General features: G+C 40.1%; 2 long non-coding RNA genes across 2 annotated transcripts in view; both read right to left on the minus strand.

Annotated features, from left to right (window-relative positions):
* LOC116668034 overlaps positions 1-19348 on the minus strand; it is a 119524-nt gene extending 100176 nt beyond the window's left edge. The window contains exon 1 of the long non-coding RNA XR_004325080.1: positions 19103-19348. This is a non-coding gene — a long non-coding RNA (uncharacterized LOC116668034). The remainder of the gene's footprint in view (positions 1-19102) is intronic.
* Positions 19349-19683: 335 nt separating this feature from the next.
* On the minus strand, positions 19684-23077 carry LOC116668033. The gene is made up of 3 exons (XR_004325079.1): positions 21416-23077; positions 20754-20877; positions 19684-20644 (listed from the first exon to the last, which is right to left on the minus strand). It is a non-coding gene; the product is annotated as an uncharacterized LOC116668033 (long non-coding RNA).
* Between the last annotated feature and the right edge of the window lie 1507 nt (positions 23078-24584).

A 24584-nucleotide genomic window follows, 5' to 3' on the forward strand; every position in this document is an offset into this window, starting at 1 on the left:
TAGTTACTCTTTTTTTCCTAAACAGACAAATTAGATAGGTAGGTAGGTAGGTAGGTAGATAGAGAGAGAGAGAGATAAAAAATAGATATAGATAAAATAGGCTCCCATGAAAGCCTGGATGGAAAATTGGGCTCGGAAATAGCCATAGTCAAAGGCAAACCCCAGGTCTGATCTGATGTACCTGGCACTGCTACTGGAGTCATGATCGTTATGATCCATGAGTGTTCCCTCCATCTGTTTTATTTTCTCAAACTCAGGATCTCCTCACTATTTCCTCATCTCCCTTCCATGACTTATCCTTGGGCTACGCAACACAGCAGTGAGTGACAGCCTTCAGAAAACAGCAGTGCTTAGGAGACACCCTAAGGGGGAGAGTCTCTAGGCAAAGATGGAGAAAGCTGCAAATAGGCACTGGTGAATGAGAGAATAGGCACCCGAATGAGAGAAATAAAAAGAGAAAAAAAAAATATTTGAAAAACAATGACCAATAATTTGCCAAAATAAAAATATATGCAACACTTCTGATTAAAGGGATCATAGCATTCAACACAGAATAGATTTTTAACTGCCGAGATATATTTAAAAGAATATCCAAAACACCCTAGTTTCTGAGAGAAAAAATTTTTAATTGCAGAGTTAAAACGATTCACCTAAAATAGGAGAGGAATCAAACTGATATCAAAATTTCAGAATCTACATTGAAAATAAGCAGAAAGTGATATAGCATCTTATTTTGGAGGAAAAAAATTTAAACAAATTTTATATCCAGCTGAATTATTATTTATATCTGAAGATGATGCACAACTTCTGAACTAGCATAAGAAAATGTGGTCTTAGTAAAGGGAATTATAATAAAGATGAAGGGGAAGGAGGAGGGATAGTAGGAGGAAAAAGAGAAAGAAAATATGCCAATTAATATACAAAAAATATGGTAAAAAGAAGTCAGAATTATTTGTACTAATTAAAATAGTTTAATTAATCCAATAATAGGGATTCTCAGAATAATTTTTAATCCAGCAATATGTTGAATGTAAGAGAAAGATTTAAACTGATAAGAAAGAGAACATTTAAGAGATGGAAATTTATACTAATAAAATATTGAAGGACAGAATGCTTGAGTACCAAATGTAATATGAGACAAAACAGAACTCAAAACAAACAAGAAATTGAGATATATAAAGAAATGTTATGGAATAGTGCTGTATGTCAATCATAAGCATATATACACCTAATAGCATAATCTCAGTCTATAAAAAGCCAATTTACATGATGGCACAAGCAGATTAAACAAAAAATTTTTATTGTAAATGTTAATGTCATTATCACAGAAACTGAGAAATAAAGTAGACAAAATATGAATGTTACAGACTATTTAAACCACATGGTTAACATTGAACTAACATAAAGGAAAGTTTGACACTGGTTGAATGAAGACCACATGTTTTGTTTTTCAAGCATGCTTGGAGTGTTCATAGAATTCAGACAAATGTTGAATACTCAACGAGAAACAGAAAATATCAAAATTAAGCAACCTATGTTTTCTAATTGCTATACTATATCATAGATTATGAAAGTCTAACTTTGAAATTCCATATATCTAATAATCAAATAATACTACTAAATAACACATGGGTTAAAATTAAGTCAGAAGGAAACTATTAAAATTTAGACTTGAAAGACAAAAGACAATAAAATAAAATTTGTGAGATATTATAGCATTATTTAAAAGGAAATTTCTAGCCCTGAATAGATTTATTAAAAAATAAGGAAGACTGAAAAGAAGTAAACTAAGCATTGGATAATAAACTTTAAAAAAAGTAAAACTCAATAGGAAAAATTCTAATTAAACAGTGACCAAAGGACTTCAATAGATATTTCTCCAAAGACGACATACAAATGGCCACCGGCGTATGAAGAGTTACATAGCATCACGTATCATCAGGAAAATGCAAATCAAAACCACAATGAAATATTACTTCATACCTGTTAGGGTGACATTATTGAAACGAGAAAGACAGAAAGAGAAACAACAACAAGCGTTGTCAAGGATGTGAAAAAACTGGACCCTTGTGTACTGTTGATAGGAACATAAAATGCTGCAGTCACTATGAAAAACATTCTACAAAAAACTGAAAGTAGAACTAAGGTATGATCCAGCAACCTCATTTCTGGGTATTTATCCAAAGGAATCAAAAACCCCAATCTTGAAGAGATATTTGCACTTCCATGTTCATTGCAGCATAACTCACAATAGTCAAGGGTAGAAACAATGTAAATGTCCATCAAAAATGAATGGATAAGAAAAATAAAAACATGCAATGAAATATTATTCAGCCTTAACAAAGAAGGACATTCAGTCATATACTACAGCATGGAGGAAACGTGTAGACATTATGCTAAGTGAAAAAAGTCAGTCTCAGGACAAGTGATGCATGATTCCACTTATGTGAGGTGTGTAAAATAGTCGAACTCATAGCAGTGAGTAGGATGGTGCTTGCCAGGGGCTGAGAAGAGAGGGAAATGGGGAGCTGCTGCTCTATAAGGGCAGAGTTTCAGTCATGCAAAACGAAAGTGCTCTGGAGATCTGCTGCACAAGGATACGCAAGTAGTTAGGAGCACTTAATGCTTCAAACATGTTAAGAGGATAAATGTCCTGTTATCTGTTTTTCACCAGAATAAAAAGAAAGAAGCTATAAAAAGAATATCAACATAAACACAAAGAAACAAAAAATTAATCATAAAGATAAGAGCAAGAACAAAATAAGGCCATTTTCAGCAACATGGATGGACCTGGAGATTGTCGTTCTAAGTGAAGTAAGCCAGAAAGAGAAAGAAAAATACCATATGATATTGCTTATATGTGGAATCTAAAAAAAAAAAAAAAGAAGTTATCGACAAAACAGAAACAGACTCACAGACATAGAGAACAAATTTATGGTTACTAGGGGAGACAGAAGATGGGAAGGGATAAATTGGAAATCTGAAATTTGCACCTCTTGGGGAGTGATGGAAATGTCAGCTATCTTGATTGTGGTGGTGGTTTCATTGGTGTATACATCGATCAAAATTTGTCAAATTGCACATTGTACATCTGAAATATATACAGTTTACTGTAAAGGAATCATACTATAATAAAGATTTTTTTTAAAAAAGAGCAGAAATAAACTTAAAAAAGAAAAAGCAGATAAACAGCAAACCATAACCTGTTTAAAAAAAGATTAGTAATATAAATAAATCTCTAGCAAGGACAAACTGACATAGAAGAAGAAAATGCACACATAGGCACATGCACACACACAAAAGGAAAAAAGAGGAATAAATATAGATATAACAGGTATCTTTATGAAACAACAATACATCTGAGAACCTATATAATACTTATTTGTTTCCAGGAAAATATAAAATGCCAAAGCTGGCATATTAAAAAGTTAGAAATTTTTAATGGATCAATAATTATTTTAAAAGATGAAACAGTAATCAAAAACCTCCGCTTACCTAAAGAGCCATTACATAGATTTTCAGGTGAATGATACTAAATTTTCAAGAAATAAAAATACTTGTTTAAAATTGGAATATTTAAGACTAGAAAGAGGTAAAACAACTCTATTCATTCTTTGAAGCTAATATATACTTGATAACAAATTCAGATATCAAAATGAGAAAATAAAAATACAAGCCAACTTTCAATTTTTAAAATAGATACAATGTCCACACAGAAATCTGCATGGATACGTTTTTAGCAACTGTACTCATAATTGCCAAAACTTGGAAGCAACCAAGACGTCCCTCACTAGGTGAATGGTAAACAAATTGTACCAGTCTGTACAATGGAACATGAGTCAGTGATAGAAAAGAATTAAGCTATTAATCCATGCAACAACACCGTTGAATCTTACATGCCTATCGTTACATGAAAGGAGCCAGTTTGAAAGACTTCAGACTCTGTGATTCCATTTATATGAAATTTCAGAAACGGCAAAATGATAGAGAACAGATCAGTGGGTAGCAGGGGTTTGTAGAGGGGAAGGGTTGATCAGGTGAAGCACAGGGATCTTCAGGGCAGTGAAACTCTTCTGTGTGGTACTATGAGGGTGGAGTCATGCCACCATGCATTTGTCAATACCCACAGAACTCAAGAGCAATAAAAGTAAACTAAGTGTGATTTACTGGTTTATAAATAGATCTACAAATCACACAAACAATATGCATGTTTTCAAAGGTTTATAAGCACTTACTTTATGCCAGGCACTGATTTTATGCTATACACATATTAATCAATTTAATTATCCACTAATGGTACACGAATTAGGAAACGGAAGCACGGAGAAGATAAACAGCTTGCCCAAGGTCATATCGGTAGAGTGAGGAGTTGAACCCAGGTTCCAATGCCTGCGTTCTTAAACAGTGTGCTATACTGCCTCTTATGCCGCAGATGGTTTAGAAGGGCACATGTCAAATATATCACTTGTGTGACAACTGTGGAGATGGAGCAAATAGAGGTAGGGAAAGAGAATGAAGGGAGAAAGTGCAAAAATATAACAGAAGGACAAAGAGAACCTACAAAGGCTGATGATGAGAACGAACCTGACTGAGGAGGATGATGAACTTAAATCTGTGCATCTGATGTTTAAAAAAAAAGTGCTGACGTGAACCAGAAAATTCTGATTACTCTTAGGTAACCAAACTTTTAGATACGTGTTTTTTCACCAAATCAGCAACTTTGTAGACCAGAAATGTCTAGCCCAGCAGATTCAGGAGTACCTGCCTGGAACATCTGAAGGACAACACTAAGATCCCTTAACTCTAGAGACCTATTCACACACACTTGCTTGAACTACATATTCCTGATTCAAGCTTGAATTTATTGTCTAGAATTTCTCCCAATTGGAGAATTCCTCCCAACTGACGATCAGTTTATTGTCTAGCACCTAGCCTCTTCCCCCGACCCAGCATACATGTCTATTTCCCAAATCTTTCTTCTCCTACTTTGTCTTGCCCCTCAGCTCTATATGAAATGCACTTGGCCTTGTAGATACCAACCAGTATTAACCCGTCTACCTCTCCACACACGTGCTCAGTCAACAGACACGGAGTCATCACCGTGCCATGCGCTGCACCAGGCACCAAGGAACAGGGACAAGCTGGACCCGAATCCTGATGACAAGAGGCTCACATTTCAAGAAGGAAGACCAACATACAAATAAATGAGTGCAGTAAAATGGAACCCAACTCACTGAATTATCACTGGAGTTAAATGAAATAATGTATGTAACTCAATAAACTCAGCCTATTGCATGGCGCAGAGCTAGAGTTCACTAAATACTGTACACTTGCCTATTCACAATTTCTTTAATGTCTTTTTTGGGATGTGTGATTCCTGGTTAAATGACTTCCCATCCATTTGCCTTCCTCTAAAAGGCCCTTGGGATGTGACTATGGCCCTCCTGCTGCTCATCTTCATGTGGAAAATCACAAATATATCAGGTTCACATTTAGTGTCAGAAAGAGAAAAAGACAAAACAAAAAACCCTGGGACTTTCTCTATGGCCCCTTTCCCTCTTTGCCTGCTCACTTTTCAGTCCCCTCCTTCTCCGGTTGTTTTCTATGGTATGAAAAGACAAGACTGCTCTCGAATCCCAGCAATTGAATTTAATCTACACAACAACTGTTTCTTTAAGTAAATGTTAGTATTTACCATAATAGAAGGTATAAATTGTTGAAACTTCTGAGGACCAATCAAATGTTATCTGAAGCCTCTATAGAGATAAAAGAGGCCAGACACCAACTGTATTACTCTGCAAGGAGTGTCATTTAAAAAGTGCCACAGAATAGGTGGCTTAGACAACATACATCTATTTTTATTTCACAGTTTCTGAGGCTGGAAATCTAAGACCCAGGTGCTGGCGGGGCTGGCTTCTCGTGAGGGCGCTCTCCTCGGCTTGCAGACGGGCTGCCTTCTCTCTGTGTTCTCACACGGCTTTGTCTCTATGTTCGCTTCTGGTGTCTCTTCTTCCAGTAGGGACACCAGTCCCTGCTGGATTAGCACCCCACCCTGATGATCTCATTTAACCTTCATTACCCCCTGAAGGGTCCCATCTCTAAATATAGTTACATCTGGGGTTAAAGTTTCAAAATATGAATTTGGCAGGGAGGACACAACTCAGTCCACAACATCAGACTTAGAAGCAAAAGCTTTCTTCCCAAGGATCCCACCACTGCGTGTGCTACACAAGTTGATGTAAAACCTGTAGCTCCACCACAAAAACCAAAGGTGATGGTTGGAGAGTGATGTCACCAAAATGGCAAAACAGGAGTTTCTAACATCTCACCCCCAAAGGAACATTGATTTTGACAATCCTCCACGGACAAGAGTATCTTGGTGGAAGTCCAGCAGTCCAGCAGAGAAATTCTAGCACACGATTGGAAAAGGGTTGATGCTGGACATATTGAAGAGGGCAAGAGGAACAATTTCATTTTACCTGCATCACCCCTCCCCGAAGGTGGCACAGCTCGGTACCAAAGGAACATGGTAACTTCCTAGTAACTAAACTCAGAAAGCCCTTCTAGGCTCTTGATTTCTCCCACAAAGAGAAGTGGGAGTGTGTGCTTGAGCACCCGGATTCCCCAGCTGTACAAGATGCTGCCAAAGATACCCACTTCTCTCTTGCCCCATTTAGAACACTGTGGTGTGCTGCACAACTGAAGAGTGGGGAGCCACTGGGACAACAGCCAGGCCTCTCAGAGGGCATCAAAGGGATGCAGAGCCTACTAACTGCAGAGCAGACTCCCTCAGGAAGCCTGCCCAGGAAGCAGTGGGGATACCTCAGGTGCAGATCCCCCAGCTGGCCCCTCAGGACCCCCAAATGTTTAGTGTGCCTCACCTGCACACACCTCCACCTCATGGTTGGCTCCTTGTGTAGGTCCCTGAAGAGAGCTGGAGCAAGCCTTTGCAGACAGCTGGCGAGTATGCACAAAAAGTCAGACCAGTTCTGCAGAATTGGGGGAAAGCCTACAATCTTGGGCATTCAGCTCCATCCTAGGGAAAGCAAAGGGGAGGCCATCAGCTCCTAAGCTGGCTCTGTGGCATCAAGGGAATGTACACAATCTTAAGAATTCCTTCACAGGAGGGAACAAGAAGTATGCAGTAGGCATTCTGAAGGGTTCCTCAGAATTCCTAAAAGGGCTGACGGAAGATACTTCTCTCCGAAAGCTAGTCAATAAAGACTGGAGGAGATGACTGCTTCTTCAATGCAAAGAGAGCAATGCGTGACTTCAAGGAGCATGAAAAATCAAGGAAACACGACACGCCAAAGGTACATGTTAACTTTCGAGTAACTGACCTCAAAGAAATGGAGATCTGCAGTTTACCCAATAGTTGTTTTATGGAAGCACCATGAGCTAAGACAATGCAAGAAAACAACACAACAAAATAAAAAAAAAAAAAATACACAAATGAGAAGTTTAACTGAGAGGTAAAAATCATAAAAAAGTACCAAACAGAAATTCTGGAGCTAAAGAATACAATATATGAAATGAAAAATCAACATCAGACTTGATCAACCACAACAAGGAATTGGTGAGATAGAAGGCAGGCCATTTGAAATTATCCCATCAAAAGAGAACAAATAAAAAAGAATAAAAAAGAGTGAAGAAAGCCCAGGTGAACTCTGGGATACCATAAAAAGAAACAATCTATGCATTTTTTGAGTCCCAGAAGAAAAGGGAAAAGGACAGAAAAAGAAAGAAAAGGGAGAAGAGAAGAAAGTTTATTTAAAGAAATAATGGCTGAGAACTTCACAAATCTGGGGAAAGATTTGATATCCAAGGTAATGAAACTCATAGATCCCCAAACAAATTCGACTTAAAGAGATTTTCTCTAAGACACAGTATAATAAAGCTGTCAAGTCAAAGATGAAGAGAGAATTTTAAAAGCAGCAAGAAAAAAAATTCTCACATACAAAAGGACCCCCATTAGGCTGATTTGTCAGCAGAAAAGTTGCAAGCCAGGAGAAAGTAGAATGATTTATTCAAAGTGCTGAAAGAGGGGGAAAAAAAACCCCCAAAACTTCCAACCAAGAATACTTTACCCTGCAAAGCTGTCCTTTGGAAATGAAGGAGAAATAAAGGCTTTCCCAGACAAACAAATCTTGATGGAATCATACCACTCAAAGTCATCTATAGATTCAGTGAAATCCTTATCAAAATTCCAATGTCATATATCACAGAAATAGAACAAACAATCCTAAAATTCATAGGCAGCAACAAAAGATTTGCAATAGCTAAAGCAATCCTGAGAAAGAATAACAGAACTGGAGTCATCACATGTCTGTGTTTCAAACTACAGTACAAAAACTGTAGCAGTGAAAACAGTATGGTACTGGCATAAAACAGACACACTGACAAATGGAACAGAATCAAGATCCCAGAAATAAACCCATGCAAATAATATTTCAAAAGGGAGCCAAGAAGACTCAGTGGGGAAAGCACAGCTTCCTCAATAAATTGTGCTGCAAAAATTAATATCCACATGCAAAAAAAAAAAAATTAAAATTGAACCCTTATCTTATACATGCACAAAAATCAATTAAAGACTCCAACGTAAGCTCTGAAACTGTGAAACATTTGAGGGAAACACAGGAAAAAAGCTCCCTGACAATGGTCTTGGCAATATTTTTTTTTGTCTCTGACACCGAAAGCAAAAGCAATTAAAGTAAAAATAAACAAGTGGGACATCAAACTAAAAAGCTTCTGCACAGTCGAAGAAGTAGTCAACAAAATGAGAAAGTAACCTGTGGAATGGGAGAAGTATTTGCAAACTATCTATCTGATAAGAGATTAACATCAAAATATATAAGGATTTCATTGAGTTCAATAGCAAAAACACAAATAACCTGATTTAAAACTGGGCAGAGGACCTGAATAGGTATTTTTTCAAAGAAGACATCCAAATTGCCAACAGGTACATGAAAAGTTTTTCAACATTACTAACCATCAGGGAAATGCAAATCAAACCCAAAGTGAGCTATCACATCACACCAGGTAGAATGGCTATCATCAAAAAGACGTAAGATAAGTGTCAGCAAGGATGTGGAGGCACCGTTGGTAGGAACTGAAACTGGTATAGCCACTGTGAAAACAGTATGGAGGCTCCCCCCAAAATTAAAAGTAGGACTACTGTATGATCGCATTTCTGGATACATATCCAAAGACAAATGAAATCACGATGGCAAAGAGACTTACGCACCCCCATATTCACTGCAGCATTTTCACAGTAGTCAAGGCATGGATGCAACCTTAGTGTCCATCAATGAATGAGTGGATAAAGAAGACATCGTATGTATAAGAAGTGGAATTCAGCCATTAAAAAAAAAGGAATCCTGCCATTTGAAACATGGATGATATTTGAAGGCAGTATGCTAAGTAAAATTAAGTCAGACAAGAGAAAAATAGATACTGCATAGTGTCACTTATACATGGAGACTAAAAGAGCCAAGCTCATAGAAACAGACGGGAATGGTAGTTGCCAGGGGCTGGATAGTGGGGGAAGTGGGGAGATTTTGGTCACAAGAGTACAAACTTCCAGTTATAAATGAATAAGCTCTGGGGAACTAATGTACAACACGGTGACTACAGTGAACCATACTATATTATATACTAGAAAGTTGCTAAGTAAAGTGGATCTTGATTTTTCTTAACACACACACACAAATGGCAATTTTGTGTGGTGACGGATGTGTTAACTCATCTTACTGAGGTAGTCACTTAGCAATACATATGTGTATGAAATAAACATGTTGTACACCATAAGCTTACACAATGTTATATGTGTGACAATTGTATAGCAATAAAGCTGGGGGAAAAGATAATTGTTAAAGAAGCTATATTTCCCCATCTCCTCCCGCTGAATTATGAAGGGTCTAGAGTTCTCCACATTTATTCCTTAATTTATCCATTAGCATAAAATAGAAGCTGAACCAACGCTTTGATGACAAGGGCATTGGCACTGCAGTCTGCCCTGAGTTTCAGTGATGACTCTGGTACTTGTCAGCTGTATGACTTTAGGCCAGTTTTTTAAGGTTTGGGAACTTCAGGATGCTTACCTTTAAAAATAGGGAAAATAATACATACATTATAGGGTTAAAGTATTAGGGGAAAATATATAAGTAAATCATATGGCATATTAGTTTCTTATTGATACTATTATCACAAACAGTGATTTAAAACAACATACACATATTCTCTTACAGTTCTGGAGGTCAGAAGTCAGGTGAATATTACAGAACTAAAATCAAGGTCTTGGCAGGACTGCTTCCCTCAGGTTGCTCCAGGGGGTAATCCTTTGCCTTTACTAACTTCTAGAGGTTGCCAACATTCCTTTGCTCATGGTCTCTTCCATCTTCAAAGCCAGCAGAGCAGTATCTTCTCTCCTTTCTGACTCCCTGCCTCCCTCTTACAAGGATCCTCGTAATTACATTGTACTCATCTATCTATATAAGCTAAGAAATCTCCCCATAGCAAGATCATTAATTTAATCACATCTGCAAAGTCCCTTTTGCCATATAAGGTAACATATTCACAGGTTGCAGGAATTAGGACATGGATGTCTATGGGCCATTATTCAACCTACCACACATGGCTTATTATAAATTTGAGTATTGTGTAGGTTTTGCCCACACAATATCTCATTTACTCTCCTCCTCATCCCCTTCTGGTGATAGGATTCTGTATCCACTCTCCTTGCCATGTGTCTGGAGTAGAGGGAGGACATTCTTTAGACTATCGATGTTTGGCTTGGCCATGTGATTTGTTTCAGTAAGTGAAATGTTTGGCCAATAGATATGATGTGAGCAGAGGCTTGATTTGTATTTGTTGGGCTTGGCTTTGTCTTGAGAACAGGATGCCTTGGACCACTCCTGGTCCCAGAGGAAAAGACGTGGTACAGGCTTATACTCAATCTATATACTGAAGTAGAGCTTCTCAAGCCAACTTGTTAGAAAAATAAAATGTTAGATGTGGTAAGCCTGTGAGATTTGGATGAGTCTTTCACTCAGCACTACTGCAGCAATAGCTGACTAATGAAATCTCTTAGGGTAGGTTCCCCAGAAGCAGACCCTGGAACAAGGACTCTGTCAAAAGAATTTAAAAAAAAAAAAAAAGCCGAAGACTGGAAGAAAACATTTGCAAAAAGACCTATCAGATAAAAGACTGTTATCCAGAATATACAAAAAAGATACATATGTGGAATCTAAAAAAAAACAAAAAAAAACAAAAAAAAAACAACCAAAGCATAAATACAAAACAGAAATAGACTCACAGACATAGAATACAAACTTGTGGTTGCCAAGAGGGCAGGGGGTGGGAAGAGATAGACTGGAATTTCAAAATTGTAGAATAGATAAACAAGAGTATACTGTATAGCACAGGGAAATATATACAAGATCTTATGGTAGCTCACAGAGAAAAAAATGTGACAATGAATATATACATGTTCATGTATGACTGAAAAATTGTGCTCTTCACTGGAATTTGACACAACATTGTAAAATGATTATAAATCAGTAAAAAATGTTAAAAAAAAAAAGCAAACTTCAGTTAAGGTGTTCAAAAGCAGGTGTGGAACAGTTGAATATAAATAAAAACAATAATAAAAGTCAATATTTTAAAAGCTAAAAAAAAAAAAAAAAGAAGATACAAAGACTATACATGAAACCCAACAATGAGAAAACAAACAACCTAGTCAAGAAATAGACCAAAGACCTTACTAGACACCTCACCAAAGAAGAAAAGCAGAAGGCAAATAAGCATATGTGATGCTCCACATCATGGGTTATCAGAGGATGCAAATTAAAACAATGATGAGATACCACTACACACCTATTAGAATGCCCAAAATCCACAACACTGGCAACACCAAATGCTGGTGAGGTTGTGGAGCAATAGGAGCTCTCATTTCTTGCTGGTGAGGATGCCACTTTGGAAAGCAGTTTGGTGCTGCCTACAAAACTAAACATACTCTTTCCATTTGATCCAGCAAACACACACCTCGGTATTTATCCAAGGAAGTTGAAACGTGTCCACACAAATGCCTGTACATGGATATTTAAAGCAGCTTGATTCAAATAGTTTTTTTTTAAATACTGCATTTGCTTTATTCCTTTTTTTGGGGGGAGGGGGTTAGGGGGTAATTGGGTTTCTATTTATTTTTTTAGTGGAAGTACTGGGGATTGAACCCAGGACTTGTGCATGCTAGGTACACACTCTACCCCTGAGCTATACACTCTCCAAAGCAGCTTGATTCAAAATCACCAAAACTTGGATTTTCAAGATGGTGACTGAATAAAAAAAAAAACTGTTATACATCCAAACAGTGGAATGTTATTCAGCACTAAAAAGAAATAAGCTATCAACCCATGAAAAGATATGAAGGAACCTTAAATGCATATTACTAAGTGAAAGAAACCAATCTAAAAAGGCTACACACTGTATGATTCCAACAATATTGGCATCCTGGTAACGGTGAAACTGTGGAGACAGAGAAAAGATAAAAAGATCCAGTGGTTGCTAGGTTAGGACGGAGGAAAGGATAAATAGGTGAAACCCAGAGGATTCTTAGAGCAGTGAAACTGTTTTGTATGGTTCTGTGATGATGGATCCATGTCATTATAAATCTGTGCAAAGCCATTGAACGTAGAACCCGAGAGAGAACCCTAATGTTAACTATGGACTCTGGGTGACAATGATGTATCATTGCAGGTTCATCATTGTAACAGATGTACCGCTCTGGCCGGTGGGGAACGTTGACAAGGGGGGAAGCTGTGGATGTGTTGCAGGCAAGGGATATATAAGAAAGTTCTGTGCTTTGTCTCAGTTTGGCTGTGAACCTACAACTGCTCTAAAAAATAAAGATTTTTTTTTTAAACTTAAGAAACATGATTGTAAGATCATCTTTATAGCTACTTCTCAGACCATTCTAATAAATAAGGTCTTTCTATATCATTAATCATCATTTTTTTTGACCTGCCTTTTTCTCCCCTGTGTATGCAGGGGTGAGAAATATCAGCATCTCTCCTCCAAACTGGTACAACCTGCAGGTAACCTCAGGTCACCAGAGGAATAGGGCGGGTGCATTTACTGGCATTATGTTCCAACGAAGATGCTCAGTTTTAAACAGATATTAACTCATTTAATCATCAAAACCACCTTATGAAGAAATGTTATTATCCTTGTTTAGCAAATGAGAAAACAAAGCTCAGAAACATTAAGTAACTTATTCAAAATTACTCATCAATAGGAAAGAGAATACTATTGCAGAAAGTACATGACTTTGGAGTGAAGGGGACTCAAGTCATGTCATTTACTAGCTATGAACATGGGCCAGTAACTTAAACAGCTTTGTAGGAACTGATGGAAATGATGTCTCTAAAAGCTTGGCACAAGGTACATACTTATTAAACAGCGATCCAACCTTCTCCTAGACAGCAGGGAGACTGTGATTTGACTCCTCTTCTGTCTGACTCCAAAAATCCATGCTCTCTGTCCTCCGTAGTCTCCCTGCAATAGAAAGCTGCCTTGTGCAGATCTGGGGTATGTGTTTTTGCCCAGTGCAGAGCTGGGAAAGGATTATTATCCACAGCAACGTTAAAATGGAGTATTTAAGTATTGATTTACTTTTATTTCATATGACTTCCTTCAAAACCTCCTGTTTACTAAAAATTCAATTGAAATTATTAGCCTACAGGCATTTGTGGATACACGACATATGCAGCTCTAATAAAAACAGATTAACCCCTCTCTTTCATATTTTACACTGCATCAGGCCCTGAAAACTAAGTCTGATGTAATAGATCTCTTTTGTGGTTTTAATCATAACAATTGTACCAAATGACTTTTTTTGTGCATGTGATAACATCATAATGGGAAACTAAATCGATAGCATATTTCTCAATCTAATTATATGCCGTGCATTTCTAAACCAGTTTTAATGAAATACAATAAGTGGGAGTGTGGAAATTAGAGGAGACTAAAAAAAAAAAGGCAATTGCAAATAATACTGTCAGTGACAGGAATAGTATGACAGTCTAGTATGTGAACAATGCCTCCCCACTGCGACTGGACAATAAAAAGCCAAAGAGGGGGAGGGGATCATCCAAACAAATCACTATTTTCAGAAACAAGCATTTTTACAGAATAAGCGTAGGACACAGGAATTCAAAAATGGGAAAAGAAGCATCTGAGACTGCAAAACGCATCTACACACAGACCTCACCTGTGTATCTCAGTTAGGTCACTAATTTATAAACACATTAACACCTTCATATACATTTCAAATAACATCTTTCCCCATTTAGAAGAAAAACTCATGCTCATCATACAAAATTTGAAAAATATTGAAAGACACAAAGAAAAAGCACACTGTAACCCAAAATCCATATGCAGAGATAACCCTGGTTTACAATTTGCTCAGTTTCCTTTGTTTTTTCTTCCTATGCAAGCATATGTATTTGAAATGATACAATAATCCCCTTGAATGCATAGTCAGATAGCTCCAAGTAATAGACAGCCCACAAGCAGATCCTGATTCAAAAATATATACTTGTGTAAGTGCTTTGTTGGTTTCCTAGGGTGTCATAACAAAGGAGAGCTGGAAAAACAAGTTTTTCTCACAGTTCGGGAGGTTAGGATGGTTGAAATCAAGGTGATGGCAGGCCTGGCTTCTTCTGAAGACTCTCCCCTTGGCTTGCAGATAGCCATCTCCTCTCCGTCACCCTAGGTCTCCCCCTGCGTGTGCCTGTGTCCATACCTCCTCTTCTTATAAGGAGACCGGGCGTACTGGATTAGGTCTACTGTAACGAACTCATTGTAACTCAGTTGCCTCTTTAAAGACCCAATCTCCGAATACAGTCCCATTCTGAGGTACCAAGGGCTAGGACTTCAACATACAAATTTTGGAGGGACGCAGTTCAGCCCCTAACAGGAGCCAAGTGTGGCAATACAAGCACATCACCCCCAGTAGGAAGATAATTCCTTCTAGGCCCTGTGGCAAGTACTGGAGACATAAAAGTTAGTTAACAGAGTCCCTGTCCTGACGAAGCTTAAATCAGTGGACAAGCGAGGGGCTATGTAGTAAATGTCACCGGGAATTTATTAATACTCTGAGAAAAATAGGTAAAGACTCACCTCATACCGTTATCGAACCCAAGTCTGTATGCCCGATGCACAGTGAGGCCAAAAAATACCGAAACGCCGGAGTTTGGAGCAGAGAAACCTTCCCGGCTGGGTTGAGCAAGGAGAATGACTCACACACAAACCCCACACTCCTCAAAAGCTTTCACCTGAGCATTTTTAAAGGTCAGCTGAGGGCGGGGCGTGCCAGGGAATGTGATCAGCTGTGCACAATTCTCTGATCAATGATGGTGATCAGTCCTTAGGCACCAAAAGGCCTGGGGGCTACAGTGCTCATGATCATCAAGAAGTTAATTTCTTCCACTTGGTGGTGGCATATAGCATCTGAGATACTCAGGAAGGATGCATGAAATACTATTATCTGGGTACTTCAGAGAGGAGCTACAGCAGAGAATCTGGGGAGAGGTCTGCCCCAGGAAGGCCCCATAGGGTCCTGCTCACTTACAATACTACATACCAAAATAAATGACATATTTCGTAAAATGATAAATGTTAAGGAGAGGAACAGAAAAGAGGCAGAAAAGAAGGAGGAACTCAAGGGATAGGGGAAGAAGAGAATGGAGAAGAGGAAAAAGTTGAAAATGGAATTAGGTTTTATTTATCTTACCTATGAATGGTGTAGGTATTTTGTTTTAAATTCATTCCTTCATTCATTTAATAAGCACTAGTTGACCATCTACCACATGCCAGGTGTTTGGCTAGGCACAGAAATGAACCAGGGCTTTTTATGTTTGTGCACATTGGAAGGAGCCCCCCAGCTTGATTGTAACATAAATACAAGTTCACATTGTCTTTACCTTCCTGCTCGATATTGACTTCATCTCTGTGCCAATGTCACGAGCGGTACGCAGTCAGTATGCTCCTGCAGAAGTTGTTTTCAAGACGTTTTTATAAATCAGATCTTATTAGAAATGCACAGAGAGCTGGCTGCTCAAAGGAGCCCTAGAGAGAACCCTGTGGTTAAAAGAAATATCCTTATGTACAGAGGGAAACTCACCTTGGTTCCAGGGCTGTGTCACTCCCAACTGTCAGACCTGTGTCCTGGCTCACAGGTTATGCCTGAGTGCTCATCTGTGTTTGCCCTGTCTATCCTTCTGCCTTGGATGACAAACCCCTGGAGGTTGGCCCGCCACATCTGTTCCCTTCTTTGTGTCCAGTGTCATAATGAAGCATTCACAGAGCGATCTTAGTAAATGCTTTCAGTTGCTGATAACGGATGCAGAAATGAATCTCAGCCTGCCGTGTCCATGGGGCTACACTGAGGAAATGTCCCGTGTGTCCTACTGCTAAACAGTGAAGCCCTACGTCACATACATGGCAAGCACTGCCAACTCTAGAAAGCGGGGCCCAGGATCCCTTGGTCCTATTCATTTTCCCAGAAACAGAGAAGAGGAATTATTCGAGGAGGAGGTGACAAAAGAGACTAAGAGTTGGAGACCCCTCGGGACACTGGGAGAAGCTCTGTCTGAGCCATATTTGGTTGGTCGCCACCCAGTGCCTTTGATGAAGAGCGCAAGCTTTTCTGTGAGCTTCCAGCCAGTGAGGACTGACAGTTCCTGTCCTCCCCAGTGAGAACCTCTTATATTAATAACACATCACATAGCAGCTTGCTCTCAGAATCTAATTATCGACAGAAGAAATGCAGAAGTCCTTGCCTTTTTTCTTGGGTTCAGAGAAATACTTCAGCCAAAAGTTGTTTTTTTTAATAAGTAGTTTTATAGTGCCATTGTCAATAAATGAATGGTATAATTTCTGGCTGACAATTGCTCAATTCAATCAGAATGTAGTGACCCTAAAATTGAACTTAACATTCACAAACATGTCCCCAGAATTATACTAATATTGGGGAATTTTCCCTAAGGAAAAAAATGTATAATTCTCTGATATGATTAAGTCATTTTAATTCTTTGACCAATTTTCTATTTAGTAATATTTTCCATCTTTATTTTGATCTTACTAAAATTATTTTCATGAATATCTGTTTTCCATGTATATTTTATAATAGTGCTTTTATTTATTTATTTTTTCATCCACATTACATTGAACAGTAATCACTCCTGCCATGGGACCATTATTTCCAAAAGTCTACTTTTCTTAACTCAATTTTGCATTTATAAATTATGTCTAAATTATTTTATTTACTCATTAATACTTTGTCCATTTTTTCACCTTATCTAGTTTTAGCCTGTGATAGTTTTGTTGGGTTATTTCTCTAGAAACTATTATTTCCCCAGTTGATTTTTGCATTTTCAACTTTGTTCATTTTTTCACCCATACCGCATTTAATCATGCAAAGTTTTAGTTTTGCCAATTTTCTGTTATTTTGATTACTTCTGTCAGTAATATTCCATGTGAATTAGTTGTGAAATAATATATTTTTAATTCCTTTGTGGAAGCAACTAGGAGACAAAGGGAGTCAAAATATCTGTGAAATCAATAATAGTGTGGTGAAAACTTGCAGCTTCATTCAAATATGAACATCCCTGGAAAGGTCAACCAGCATTTATATTTGGGATACGGAAAAGTGATTCATATCTCATGCTTTCCTGAGACATGGAAATGGAGGTTTTCCCTTTCCCAGCTGCCTGGCGGCTGAGGTGTGGGCACACAACCTGGTCTGCATCTGTCCCTTTCCCCTTTCGAAGGCTCTCACTCTACAGCTGGAGAAACAAAGCAGCAGGAATAGGAGAATTGTTTCCTTGTGGAGCAGCTGTGGCAGCAGGGACACACAGAGTCCTGGAATGACCGTGAAGGCTTTGAATGCCGTGCTACAGGGTTTGAATTTTATCCTATGGGGACAGAGGGGCACAGGGGGTTCTATGGAGGGGTCATGTTCTCAGCTCTGAGGTCTAGGAAGATGACTCTGGCAGCGTCACGCAGGATGGGCTGAAGGTGGCAAGTCCGGAGACAGACTTTTGGAGGGCTAACTCTGCACCGCAGTTCTGCATCTCCCCCATTCAAGACACTGGGTGCCAGCGCTGCTACCCTGGCCCTTTATGACATTGCTGCTGTTGAATCTTTGCTTCTGCCCAGTAATCTCAACCTACTACCGTTGCGTGCTTCTCTATTATTCAAAAAAAAAAAAAAATCATTCCATGCCTTCATGTTTGTATTCTCATGTTCTCTTCCCATGAGTCAAGAAATTCCTTACTCCCCTTCTCTGCCTGACACATCCAGGTCCAGTTCTGGGGGGTTAGTATTTCTAAAGAGACTGAACTTCTCCCTGGAAAAGGCAATGAAGAAATTTCTGAATGCCTCTTTGGGAATGAATTTATTAGAACTTTCCTTCATTAATAAGAGGAACAAATACTTGGATTTGTGAGTGAGTGAGTGAGGAAAGGTAGAGAGAAAGAGAGAAAATGAATCCATTAATAATAAAGGATATTTTCCAAATTTTGATGGAGGGATACATTTGGAGTCTGAGATTGGCGGATACTAACTACTACATATAAAATAAATAAACAACAAAATCCTACTGTACAGCACAGGGAACTATATTCAATACCTTGTAATAGCCTAGAATGAAAAGGAATATAAATATGTATAACTGAATCCCCATGCCGTACACTAGAAATTAACACAACATTGTAAACCGACTATACTTCACTAAAAAAATTCACATAAAAACATATATTACTCTCATAATTTGAAAAAATAATTTTTAAAAATTTTAACCCATTATTCCTGTAATTATATTCATTTTTGTCAGGCAGCTCAAATATCCCAGCTTAGGTAGGCTTGCAGACCATTAGCCTAGCATGAGGCTGCTTCTCTTAGTCTGGGGTTTCCTAAAAACCAGATCTGAAGTCAAAGGCTTTCATGGTAAACTTTGTTGGAGAGTACAATCTCAGGGAAGCAGGAGGGGAGATAGAGGAGGGGGGATGGGAAGTAATAAAAGCAATTACAAGGAAGACATTACCAAGCTGGTCACAATTCAGTCTCAGGAGATGTCTTCAGAGAGACATGCTTCTCCATACAAGCTAAATATGGGAGAAAGAAAGGGACAATTATCGCACTGGTAAAGTTTATCCCATGGGGGCACCAGCTCCCTCACAAGTCCAACTTGCATTACTGTGCCCCTCAGCAACTTCAGGGAAGCCTGATCCCCGGATACAGGAAGCCAGCCCCTGGCAGTACCTGGGCTGTGAGTCACTAGCCAGTGGGGGAGTCTGGGGTGGGGGGAGAGGGGGCAGAATCACGATGAGACAGTGTGCAGGCATCACTCTGAATCTCAGGGCTCCATGCTGCTTCCTGTCTCCACAGCAGCAGGGGAGCCACAGGTTAACAGGGAAGGCTGGGAAAAGGTGGAGTGCCCTGACAACTGGCCCTGCCACAAAGGTCACCACAGAACCAGAGATCAAAACCTCCCCTCTTCAGCCTGTGAGAATACAGGTGCTGTCAGGCGATCTTCCCAGAGGGCCATCAGTAGCATCAAGCAGAAGACCACGGCCAAGAGGGTATGGAGGGGTGCAAAAACCGGGTTCGGTAGAACATCTGATAAAAATAAAAGTGATAATTAAGAAATCAAGCAGAAGCTTTACCAATGATTGGTTCTGTAATCTAGTAAGTTTCTTACATTGGTTGGTTAGCATAGGCGAGGCCCTGCTAGAAGAAAAGTCCCCAAATCTCAGTTGTTTCAACGTAATAAGAAATTCTTTTTTACTTATGTCTCAGTCCAGTGTCCACTGGAGCCCCCCTCCTTGTAGTGACACCGTCTGGGATGGATGGACCTCAGTTTGACCTAAACTATGAAGATTATGATTGTCTCTCTCTCTTCTCCATTCTCTCTCTCTCCACTTGTATGTCTCTCTCTGAGTTTATTGTCAGTATTAAGTGAGGTGATGTTGGTAGGCATCTCAGTTATAAATCAAGAAAGTCTGTCTAAATTTAGCTCCGTAGGAAAGGGGGCTGTTGGATAAGGTGGCTTTGAATCCCAACTAACCATCTTGGAAGGTAGGGTTGGGCTCTAGTCCTCAGGGTACTGGAGAACTGAGCTCCTCGGTCAGTCAAGCAGACGGTTCATAGATGGGGAGGGTGAGGCATGGAGGCAACAGCCCAGGGTTCATAGAGGCAGCAGGATGCTGTAATCAGCCAAGACTTACCTAACATCCATCGGGAAGTAACACACTTTATCCAGACTTCATTCATAGCAAGAACCAGTCCTTTAATGTCCTAATATACTGGATGGGTTGAGTCTTTAGTTCTTAGACCTGGGAGTGGAGGAAGCTGGCAAGGACATCTCAGATTCTTCTGGTCCCTCAAGTCTGGCCTTCATCACCAGGTTCTACTCTTCTGAAGTTGCAGGTGGAGTAGAATTTTTTCGGTTGTCTCATCTCTTACAGCTGTGTCAGACTAAACCCATGACCAAGTATGTCCACAGTCCTGGCCCCTTAACATGTAGCTTCCCACCCTCTCCTCTTGGTCTCCTCATATTCAACATTCTGGAGGCAGCACACTGTACCTATTTCCATGACCAAGTATGTCCACAGTCCTGGCCCCTTAACATGTAGCTTCCCACCCTCTCCTCTTGGTCTCCTCATATTCAACATTCTGGAGGCAGCACACTGTACCTATTTCAGTTAAGAGTCATTTTCCTTCAATAATGGAAGTTCAGAGGTTGAAGTCCAGGGCTGGGAAGGCAGTTCTGTATTTTTATCAAGACCTGAGACTCCCTCTACGCTTCTCCTCTGCATTCTGAATGGAGCACGGCAAATACTTTAGGATGATGAGAGTGTAAACTGCCTGTCACTGCTTAATAAGCTTTGCTTTGTTTTAATCTACTCCTAAAATTTCAGCAATTAAAGACCAATTATAGGGAACTATATTCAATATCTTGTAATAACCTATAACGGAAAAGAATCTGAAAAAGAATATATATGTGCATACACGTATATAATTGAATCACTGCTGTACACCTGAAACTAACTCATTGTAAATCAACTATACTTCAATCAAAACAAAAAATAAATGTTTTTTAAAAGACCAATTATTGCCATTCTTCCTAAAATGCATATCCTCTCTGTAGAAGTAAAGCAGAAAGCAGTGGTTTATTCCTTAATATAAGTTGGTTTCAAAAGATCATTAATTCCTGGTAAAATGTTGGATTTTGCAATGGTGCTGGAAGGAAGGGAGGATCATTTTGGAGTAGAGGGCACTAGGGCATGCATGTTCGGTGCTATAAAAAAATACCAAAGACTGAGTGTCTCATAAACAACAGAAAGTTATTTCTCACAGTTCTGGAGGCTGGGGAGTCCAAGGTCCAAGGTACCAACAGACAGAGTGCCTGATGAAGGCCCACTTCTTAGCTCACTGACAGCCATCTCCTCACATGGAGGAGGGAGCGAGGGAACTCAGTGCCATCTGCGTTATGAGGACGTTAATCCCACTGTTACCAAATTCTTACATAAAATGTTATAGTAAAAGCAGAGCCCTCACGACCCAGCCACCTCCCAACGCCATCACACTGAGGGCTAGGATTTCAACAAATGAATTTGGGGGGAACACAAACAAATCAGTCTATAGCAACTGGGAGAGTTAGGTGTCAGAGAAGAGAGGACTTTTATAGGTACAAAGAGGGAGCAAGGCTTTACCTCCAGCCTAAAGGATTTGTTTCAAGGCTGCACGGGAACATTAGCTTGCTGGGACAGCGTCTCATTCTCACCCAAGGAATCATGCGTCTTTCAGTACCTTGAAGACCGGCATAAGGGAGGCCTCCAGATTCCTAGTGCTACAATCCGTACCCAGATATCTGCTTCTCTGTATGCATCTATTAATTCCACGCACACACACACACAAAATGATTATCATATTAATTGAGACAGTTCTACCCATTGTGACAAATAAGCCCAAATACATAAAAATATAAAAGCTTGAAAACAACAGAAGTTTCTCCTTCGAGTATAGTCTACACAGGTGATCCTGTTGGTCACGGCTTTATTCTAAGTGATGGTTCAGGGACTCGGTTTCCTTCTGTCTTGTGGCTTCACCATGCTCAGTATACAGCTTCCAAAATCACCGCACTCGCCTCCCACAAGCCAGTGGGGCTGTTACCGGGAAAGGGGAGAGTAAGAATTACCTCGGTTCTTAGTCACCCGAAAAAAGAGAACGAGAGACAGAAAGCATGATATAAGCAGATTATTAGTAAAGTCAAAGAGTAGTAAAAGATAGGACACTCCCAAGAATTGGGAGCGGGCCGCTCCAAGAGAGGAAAACAGCGCCGCCCCTTTGTTTTTCCATCTTACATCCTGGCTCAGGGGCTTTTTTTGTGATTGATTGATGATTGATGGCTCTGGTTCTTTGAGTAATCAGGCTGACTGACAGCTCAGGTTCCTCGTGCTATGGCACGCCCATCCCCTTTTGGGCAGGTTCACAGGGTCAAGTTACATGGGGGGGGGGTTGCCTTCTCTTATGCACAGCTGCAGCATTTTGATTTTAACTGGCTTCTTTTGCTGGCCCTCATTTAGAGAAAGTAAAAATTTCTGGAGTCCGTTATCCTGAATGCAGACATACTGTTATTTTCTGGGTTATTCCTTTCCGCTTCCTCTTCCTCCCGCCCAGTGTTTATTTCTATCTAAACTGCCTAACAGTATGAGGAAAGGGCATGGAAGGTCTCACACTGGCCGTTTTAAAAGGCAAGGCTGGGAAGGGGCACATACCACTCCCGCTCTCATTCCATTGGCTGGAAGTCCAGCAGATGGCCGTGCTTACCAGCAAGGGAGACTAGGAAAGGTAGGCTGGCTGGTGCCCACGGACAAGCGGAAACAAGTTCAGTGAAAGCCACTCTGTTCCTGCCATCAGGGCCTGCCCTGTCCCAGGCACTGGTCCACGCACCGAAAAGACTGCAGTCACAGCGCAGTCATGGCCTCCCCTTGGGAAGCCGAAAGTATGGAGGAAAATCAAGAGCTTCAACAACTAATCACAAACACCTGAAGGCACATGTTTAAACAACACCATTGCAAACGTGATGAGAACACAGGGTACCCGGGGCCAGTTTAACAAGTATTATGACATAGACAGCAAGGGACTAAGACATGTGGTAATCAGCCAAGTTAAGAGAGAAAGAGGCATGTGCACGCGAGTGTGTGTGTGTGTGTGTGTGTGTGTGTGTAACCTATGTCAGGGTTATTCTTTGGTGGAATGTGCCTGTTCGTTCCATTTACTGGTATGGCAAACAGAGTGCCCAGTATACGCCAGGTATTCTGCAAGTCTCCTTAGAAGATTCCAAAATGGAGAATGCAAGACCCTGCTGTCTACTGCCACGGCCTTGAAGAACCTATTTTGAGCCATCAGAAACAAGACCTCACAAGTAATCTTATATATTTGGTATGATTTCAAGTGCAGAAGAGGCCCTTTTTAACACTGAGTAATTTTCCTCTTTCCAAGTATTAAAGCAAACTGCTGAGTCCACAGCCAGGATATCAGCACAGCCCCTTAACTCAAAGACCCAGCTTTCCCCTCCCTCTAAGGCAATCACTCCGAGCACACTGTGTGATACATGACATTTCTATGACAGCCACAGTGCTCCCCTGCCACCCTCCTCGGACGGCTTGGATCAGGGCTGAGATCATGAGCTCAGAGCCTCTGAGCTAAGGTGGCACACAGCTTTCCAATGTTGTTCTGTTTATAATCAGGGTAGATTTATGGGTAAGAGCAGTAGCAGTATTTTATAGTAAGAATTTGGTATTAAAATTATCCAGTCAGATTTCCTCTCTTAGTCGGATAAAAGCTAGATTCCCATTTCGTATAGAATAAAACTGAGGCTGTTATTATTTTTTAAAAATGTACACAGCAATGTCTCCTATGTTGTTCTAGATGGGTAAGAATTAAAAAAAAAAAAAGAGCTGACTTGCACATGAAGTAATAGGAATTTTGCAGCCATGGTCTAATGAGACACGTCTGCACGGGAACTGAACATAAACACAGCAAGGAAGGCTTTGCCTGCAGGAAGGAGAGCTGGCAGTTTTGGAGACGTCTAATAATCTAGTTTCCATCTTAGGTTGCTTCCTGCTCTGTCCTCTAATCCCTGCAGCCATCCCTAAATTTTTAGTAAAATTCTGTTGCGTAGAGCTGCCTTCCATCAGCGACGCTTTGGAGAGTGAAGGAGAAAACTGCCATCAATGAGTGAGACAGAGCCGGGAGAGGCAGGATGGCAGCCGGGAGAGGCGAAGTGTGAACGGGCTGGTCACAAAGCCCAGATTCACAGCGCGAGGCCGTAAGAGATTGATAAGAGCTGTGTCATGCATCCCCTTAAACCCTCACGAGGGCACTGGGTTGCCCATTACAGCTGGACGTGCTGCTCCCGGTCACATTATCTGATCACTAAATTTAAAAGTGGCCTGCAGAAGGCCAGCGCACGTGGGTCCCCTGAGGTCGGTGTTACAGGCTTCCCCTCAGGTCCCACC

This window comes from Camelus ferus, chromosome 13 (assembly GCF_009834535.1).
Source record: "Camelus ferus isolate YT-003-E chromosome 13, BCGSAC_Cfer_1.0, whole genome shotgun sequence".
NCBI lineage: Eukaryota > Metazoa > Chordata > Mammalia > Artiodactyla > Camelidae > Camelus > Camelus ferus.